The sequence below is a fragment of the Prionailurus viverrinus genome, unplaced genomic scaffold (genome assembly GCF_022837055.1).
Source record: "Prionailurus viverrinus isolate Anna unplaced genomic scaffold, UM_Priviv_1.0 scaffold_33, whole genome shotgun sequence".
NCBI classification, from domain to species: Eukaryota; Metazoa; Chordata; class Mammalia; order Carnivora; family Felidae; genus Prionailurus; species Prionailurus viverrinus.
The window spans coordinates 3,187,500-3,196,354 of record NW_025927604.1 but is presented as its reverse complement, the minus strand read 5'-3'; positions in this window follow the sequence as shown (position 1 = coordinate 3,196,354).

The following is an 8,855-nucleotide window of genomic DNA, read 5'->3' as shown; positions in this document are numbered from 1 at the left end:
CTGTCTTGTTATCCAATTACACACACTCACAGGCAGGACGACGTCTCCTTGACGTGCCTGAGCGTTAGAGCCCCTTCCGCTAATGGCATCGCCCTCCCCGCTCCCTTCAAAAGTTAATATCACATGCATGTTTTGGAAATAAAAGCTTTCCACGTTGCTACAAAAGGCCATATTTCATTCTTTCTCATTGCCAAGTAGTATTCCATGGTGTATATAAACTACAATTTCTTTATCCATTCATCAGTTGGTGGACATTTCGGCTCTTTCCATAATTTGGCCATTGATAGCCTTTTGCAGCAACGTGGATGGAACCACAGAGTGTTATGCTAAGTGAAATAAGTCATACAGAGAAAGACACATACCATATGTTTTCATTCTTATGTGGATCCTGAGAAACTTAACAGAAGACCATAGGGGAGGGGAAGGGGGAAAAAAAGTTAGAGAGGGAGAGAGTCAAACCATAAGAGACTCTTAAAAACAGAATAAACTGACGGGGTGTCTGGGTGGCGCAGTCGGTTAAGCGTCCGGCTTCAGCCAGGTCACGATCTCGCGGTCCGTGAGTTCGAGCCCCGTGTCAGGCTCTGGGCTGATGGCTCAGAGCCTGGAGCTTGTTTCCGATTCTGTGTCTCCCTCTCTCTGCCCCTCCCCCGTTCATGCTCTGTCTCTCTCTGTCCCAAAAATAAATAAACGTTGAAGAAAAAAAAAAAAAAACAGAATAAACTGAGAGTTGATGGGGGGTGGGAGGGAGGGGAGGATGGGTGATGGGCATTGAGGAGGGCACCTGTTAGAATGAGCACTGTGTGTTGTATGGAAACAAATTTGACAATAAATTTCATATTTAAAAAAAAGAAAATCAATATGCCATATTTAATATTTTCTGTTAAAAATAATACTTTTATTATTCATTTACTTATAAAATGTTATGTTGAAAAGAAAAGAAAAGAGAAAAGAAAAGCTTTCTCCCTTGAATAACCCCCTTGTAATTCAAAGTGTCAAGAGAATCATTTTATTTCATAATCATGGAAAGAGGTAAAAAGTTGTCCTCAACATAAATCTGGAAGGTAATGGATGGATATATGGTAATAACTAAACCTTTAGGCAGAAGAGCAAGAGACATCTGAAAAGGGGGCTCTAACCGCCACCCCCCTCCATTCCGTTTCTCTCCAGAGCTCCTCGCGCACACCTTTGGCACATTGCAGGGACCTCCTGGCCCATCCTCTTGTCATCTGACGCTCACCTTAGCAGCCTCTTAGTGTCAAAGCCTGATCTGTCTCCCGACCTCTCCAGGTTCCATCTGCTGTCCCCTCTTCGGCCACCAAATGGTCCTCTTTCTTTGGGTCACTCCTCAGCCTCTGTCCAGACACTGTTCGAGACACTTCATGCATCTGGTAGACGTCGGGCCCGAGGTAGGAACGCAAGTTTCCCTGCCGTAGAAGTACATACTCTGCTTACAAACACATCCTGAGCGGCTTGCCTTGAGGTTCTATGTTCTCCTTCTCAGCAAGAAGCCCTTGCGCAATGCACTCTTCAGCGAGGCTGAAAAAAACCACAATTTTGCCTCAAAGTAGGACAATTTTGTCTCCTATGGGCTTACTGGGCCATGTGTCGTACATGAGTCGTGCTTACTTATGCCATGGTTCTGCAGATCGCCATTATTACGTTTCCCAGAAGAAGGAACTCTTGAGGTATAGTTGCCTCCTGGGGACAGCAGACATGATATCAAGATTCAGAGGACATTACTGTCTTATTTCTGTCCGGCCCACTGAGCGGCAGAACGCACATCCTATAGCGAAGCAATGCCCACAAAGGGATAGACTCCAGGTGGCCACATTTCCCTAATTCAGGTGGGACATTGTTCCCCGGATCCATTGTTCCGTGGAGCTGGCTGATGGTGGGAGCTTGTTTTCCTCTGGGCTTGGTCCCTGAAAGCAGGAAGTGAGCTGTTTATCCAGACAATGCAAAGAAACAGAAACAAAGGATCCGGGTATCTGAGTACACGTTTTATTTTCCAAATGATGGGAAATACAAAAACAGCAACACATTTTGCTCTGAGGGGAAATAGAACCAAAAATTTCAAGGCCACCTGCTGTAAATGAACTCACAGCACAACTAGCAGCTGTAAGAGTGGCTTAGGAGGAAGTGTTCTAGAAAAAAATAAAGTTTTGGTCAAAACTCCTTTGCAGATGGAAGCGAATGTTTAATCTTATGTGTAAAGATTATTGTACCTATGCTTGTGCCTAACCAAACAGGCTCTTGAAATTGCACTTGGTTACAAATTGGTAAGAAATAATTACAGTTCTTGGTAAAGTTTCTGGTCATATGTTTGGAGTAAAGGTTATCAAGACAGAAACTAATAATGAATTCTAAATGTTCATCATAGTCTACACGATCTTCTCGATGTTCTCATTCATTTATTATTATCATCTTCCCAATAACCCCGGGGTTTCAAAGTATTACTTGCATTTGAAAGAGGGTCTGAAGCTGAGACAACTGAGTAATTCCTCATGTTCGTGTGATTGAATGGTCATGCCAGGACTCACTCGGTTCTGTCTGAGTCTATAGCATTGCGCCCAAATCGCACATGTCAGAAGATTCCAAAAGAAACTTGCATCCCATTTGTTTCATCAGCTATACATCCTTTTCTAAAAATTCAACTTATTGCTTGTAAAGTCTCAAGAAGTGTATTCCTATCATTTTAGGCATGCCCGCCATAAAGGAATCACTAACTGTTCTATTTCAAACTCTTCAGCACATTCAACTTATCCAGCTCGGCCGCCACTCGGTCCCATGTCCCACGTCACTGAAATGTGTTGTTAGTCAGGTTAATTTAGATTATGCTGCAGTAACAAATGATCCCCCAGATTTTAGTGGCTAAATTCACGGAAGTTTACTTCTCCTTCACAATGCGTGTCACATATTATGTGGCGGGAAACTCTGTTCCTCCCAATCATCCAGGAGCCCAGGCTTAAAGAGGAGCCAGTAGCTTGTAGATTCCCGTGTGAAACCTGGGGCCTTCTTGGTTGTCCTTGTGGGGGAGATAATATTAAAGTATTGAAGTACTCTGGCCTTAAATGGCACATCCTGTCCATCTGTCTCTTCTTTTCTGGTTGATTGATACTCCATAAAGCAATTTTTGGGTCACAACAGTAATATGAAAGCAGATAAACTCAGTTTATCATTATAGGACATGGAAATTAAGAGAGAGAGAGATTTATGTTATTTTAATGAGAGGACAGCTATTTCCAGAAATCATTTCCAACTTCAAGCATGCATACGTTATCGTGTTTTTATAAATCACTTTAGTACCTGGATTAATTGAAAATATATGGATTCTTCTATCTATTTCTCCACTAAATTTGTTTTTATATGCTATTGTGTTTTAAACATATATAGAAGGTCCTGTCTTACACAAAGAAGGTGTGGAAAAAGAGGAGTATTTTAATGGTCTTTTCTGATAATTGATGGTATCCTTCCTTAATTCTATATCAAAACCCAGCAAGTGGTAGTTTGATATCTGGTTGCAAAGTGGAATCAGAAACCATACCAATCAACTCTGTGCACAATCCATATGTCTGTATTACATTTTGAATTGTCTTTACATTATTTTAGATTATTACAGATACAAGTTATTCACTTGAAAGCTCAACGTTTATCACACTGTATTTTGTCATGCAGGAGAAATACTGAAAGCATACTCATCATTTAGCAACATAGACTACTTTTTTTAAATTTTTTTTTCAATCTTTATTTATTTTTGAGAGAGAGAAAGCGGGGGAGCAACAGAGAGAGAGGGAGACACAGACTCCGAAGCAGGCTCCAGGCTCCGAGCCATCAGCACAGAGCCCGATGCGGGGCCCAAACCCATAATCAGTGAGTTCGTGACCTGAGCCACAGCCGGACACTCAACTGACTGAGACACCCAGGCGCCCCTGGTAACATAGACTATTAACAAGACACATCTCCAGTGTGAAAATGCAATACTGCTTCCTCAAGGAGATCCTTACATCAAACTGTGTTTTCCTTTGTTTTTTTCTCTCTGCCTGGTGCGTGAAGGTGAATAAAATAATTGGCGGAAAGTACAGTTTGATTCTAACTAAGGCACTAGCAATTTCACCCACCAGAGCAAATAGCAACACAGTGAAACAGGCAAATTATATTTTATTTTATCTTATTATGTGTTTTATTTTATTTCTTATCATTATTGCTTTAATTTAAATCCGTTAGTTAACACACCATGCAATAATGATTTCAGGAATAGAATTTAGTGATTCATCACTTATATATAACCCCATTGCTCATCCCAACAAGTGTACTCCTTAATGCCCATCACCCCTTGAGCCCTTCCCCCCATGCAACACCCCACCAGCAACCCTGTTTATTTTCTGTATTTAAGGCTCTTATGGTTTGTCTCCCTCTCTGTTCGTATATTATTTTTGTTTCCCTTCCTTTATGCTCATTTGTTTTGTTTCTTAAATTCCACATATAAGTGGAATAATATATTTGTCTTCCTCTAACTTATTTCACTTAGCATCATACCCTCCAGTTCCATCCACATTGTTGCAAATGGCAAGACTTCATTCTTTGTGATCACCGAGCAATATTCCATTGCATATGTACATGACATCTTCTTTGTTCATTCATCAGTCAATGGACACTTGGGCTCTTTCCATACTTTGGCTATTGTTGATAGTGGTGCTATAAACACTGGGGTGCACGTGCCCCTTCAAATCAGCACTCCTGTATCCTTTGGATAAATTCCTACTAGTGCAATTCCTGGGTCCGAAGATAGTTCTGTTTCTAATTTTTTGAGGAACCTCCATGCTGTTTTCCAGAGTGGCTAATCAGTTTGCATTCCCACCAGCAGTGAAAAGAGTTCCCCTTTCTCTGCATCCTTGTCAACATCTGTTGTTGCTGGAGTTGTGAATTTTAGCCATTCTGAGTGGTGTGAGGTCGTATCTCATGTGGTTTAGATTTGCATTTCCCTGATGATGAGTGATGTTCAACATTTTTTCATGTGTCTTTTGCCCATTTCTTCACTAGATTATGTGCTTCTGGGGTATTGAGTTCTTTATAGATTTTGGATACTAACTTTCATCCAATATGTCATTTGCAAATATCTTCTCCCATTCTATCAGTTGCCTTTTAGTTTTGCTGATTGTTTCCTTCACCTTACAGAAGATTTTTACCTTGACGAGGTCCCAATAGTTCATTTTTGCTTCTGTTTCCCTTGCCTCAGAGACGTGTTGAGTAAGAAGTTGCTGCAGCTGAGGTCAAAGAGGTTTTTGCTGGCTTTCACCTAGAGGATTTTGATGGCTTCATGTCTAACATTGAGGTCTTTCATCCATTTTGAGTTTATTTTTGTGTATGTTGTAAGAATGTGGTCCAGGTTCATTCTTCTGCATGTCGCTCTCCAGTTTTCCCAACACCATTTGCTGAAGAGACTGTCTTTTTCCATTGGATATTCTTTACTGTTTGGTCAAAGTTTAATTGGCCATACATGTGTGGGTCCATTTCTGGGTTCTCTATTCTGTTCCATTGATCTGAGTGTCTGTTCTTGTGCCAGTACCATACTGTCTTGATGATTACAGCTTTGTAATACAGCTTGAAGTCTGGAACTGCAATACCTCCAGCTTTCGTTTTCTTTTTCAGGATTGTTTTGGTGATTCAGGGTCTTTTCTGGTTCCATACAAATTTTAGGATTGTTTGTTCTAGCTCTGTGAAGAATGTTTGTGTTATTTTGATAGGGATTGCATTGAATGTATAGATCGCTTAGGGTAGTATCGACATTTTAACAATATTTGTTCTCCAATCCATGAGCATGGAATGTCGTTCCGTTTTTTTGTGTGTTTTCTTTAATTCCTTTCATAATCTTTCCATAGTTTTCAATGTATAGGTTTTTGACCTCTTTGGTCAAGTTTATTCCTAGGTATTTTATGGGTCTTGGTGTACATTTTAGTATCATTATGAAAATACTTTCTATCTCACAGGACCTCTGAAAGTATCTCCCCCTGGTGGGAGGGCTGGAGTGCGGAAATCACTGTGGGAATCAGTGACGTATGCACAACATTTGCTTGAGGTATAATCAAAGAAATGTAAATTATTCCTAAAATGACATCATCTTCCTCTAGGTTAAATTAGTAAGATTTATTGCCACAGTAAGAGACAAGTTGGATAGTTCTGAAAACTTTATTCCCACACCTTTTCTTTTTTAGCTTCAACTGGGTCTGCAGTTAATAATAATTATAAAAATCATTTAAAATAGTTTGGAATCAGAGAATAAGGCAGAAAACTCATGTAGCCTCATTGGTTTTGTTTTTGTTTTTTTCTAACGGAGTTGCTTTTGTAAAAAGATAAACTTTTAACCAAACCACTATGTATTTAGCTCCTTCGACACGACTTAGTAAAAGCGATTAATAAATAAAGGTGAACACTGACTGAAATAAAAACTCCCAAGAGCTGTGCAAACAGAGAGGTAGGAAGGGAAAGGACTTTTGTCAGTATGTATCTGTTCTGGTGAAGCATTAGTTTTCAGATAATAAGGGCCCCAATGGATTGATTTCAGAAAACGTGCACAGCACAATTTCAATTATTTTTTCCCCAATCACATGCAAGCTGTGTGAAGAGAGACAACTGAGCCTCAGGTGCCAAAAAGTACGTATATTACTGAAGAAGTTGGGAAGACTAACTTCAACAGTCCATGGAAACATCAGTCCAATAATATTATACTGATTTCATTCATTACTATAGTCACCGTGGATACACAATTACTGTAATAACCACACTGCACATGTTTTGCGTAGTTTTTCCAATCTCATTGGCTATTCTGCCCTTGCCCAGTTTTATGGTGAATAATAAATCACATCCTGAAGACCACTGGTTGCAACTAAGATGCAGATCGAAACTTGAGGCCTTGATAGTTTTTGTACCAAACTGAGCTAACCAGACACTGCAAAGAAACAACAGTCCTCCAAATTTAAAAAGCAATGAAGCATTCATGTGGGGATGGCAGCGATTAAAATCTTAATGTCAATTAGTGAATATTTAAAAGATCATTAAAATAATAAGGGGTTAAATGAACCTTTCAAGGCATGTAAGTCAAAATGTTCTAGCAAGTTCTAAACACCCATCTTTTCACATCTGCAGCATGCTAAACATACTATGACATCCAAACAAACTTAGACTGATGCTAAATGAAGAAATAACACTAACTTTACTAGTCTCTAAAATGTTCTGGTTCCCCATAGGTCATGGGCTTGCGATCATGAGAAGCCAGTGGGACTGGTGGCATCCAACTGAGCATCAACACAGGCAGAGTTCAGGCCAGTGTTAATGGAATCGCCAGGCTTTCTAGGGGCAGTGTAACAAAGGACGTTATCAAGAGAGAATGATTTGCATCGGCGAAATTGATCACTGACCCGAAATTGTTTGGAAGGGAATACGCCATATATTTTATCATAGAATTATAAAACAATCACGTATCGGCTGGATCTCTTCTGTAAAACTGGTGTAACATTTCAAGAATTTCTCCTTACCCAGTGTTTTAACGAGTGTGATCAGAATTACACAGGCCCCACCTTCAGAGCCTCTAATTGAGACAGGAGCTCCGGAAAGGAGCATGTCGGATGACTCCAAAGTCAAATATATGCACATACACGCAGCTCACAGCTTTTGTGTGCTTCTTTGGAGGATGCATTATTTGAGAGTTCATTGGTGACCAGAGCTAAGTTGGTCATGTTTAAAGAGAGAAACGATACATAAAATCCTAACGCATGAGCATTGTCATTATTGCAAATTCTTCGGACAGTACTCATAAAATGATTTTTGTAAAAGCAAGCAACATTTTACCACCTCCAGTACGTGGATAAATGTAGTTGAGCTCTAACTTGATGGTCAACCTCACTGCATAAATGGTTAGAATCTCAGACTTCCGAATCAAAGTATTTGGTTCAAATCTTACCTGCGTTCTTTTTGGTCGTTCTAAATTTTTTTTTAACATTTATTTATTTTTGAGACAGAGAGAGACAGAGCATGAACAGGGGAGGGGCAGAGAGAGAGGGAGACACAGAATCCGAAACAGGCTCCAGGCTCTGAGCTGTCAGCACAGAGCCCGACGCGGGGCTCGAACTCACGAACCAGGAGGTCATGACCTGAGCCAAAGTCGGACGCTCAACCAACTGAGCCACCCAGGCGCCCCTTTTTGGTCATTCTAGATGGGCAAATTACTAAACTTGACCGAGTTTCAGTTCTATAATCTACAAATTGGGGCTACTAATATCACCTTCTTCCGCGGGCCATGATGACATTAAGTGAGATACTTGACACAATGTGCCTGGCACATAGTAAGTGGTCGATGTACTTAAAACATTATTATTAATGCTTGTGTATATAAAAATTGTGAAGCTTCACCCTAAAATAAATTTATTTATTTATTTATTTATTTATTTATTTATAATTGTTTATTTTTGAGAGAGAGCAAGAGAGGGTGCACATGACCAGAGGAGGAGCAGAGAGAGAAGGGGACAGAAGATACGAAGCAGGCTCTCTCCTGATAGCAGTGAGCCCAGATGTGGGGCTCGAACTCACAAACTGTGAGATCATGACCCAAGCCAAAGTCAGACTGAGCCACTCATGTACCCCTAAATTAATCTCATTTATTTCTTTCCTTTATTACTTTTTTTTTTCATTTAAAGAGAGCACGAGTTGGGGAGAGGGACAGAGGGACAGGGAGAGAGAGAATCTCAAGCAAGGTCTGCATTCAGCTTGGAGCCCAACTTGGGGCTCTATCTCATGAACCATGACATCATGACCTGAGCTGAAACCAAGGATTGGATGCTCACCCGACCGAGCCTCCCAGG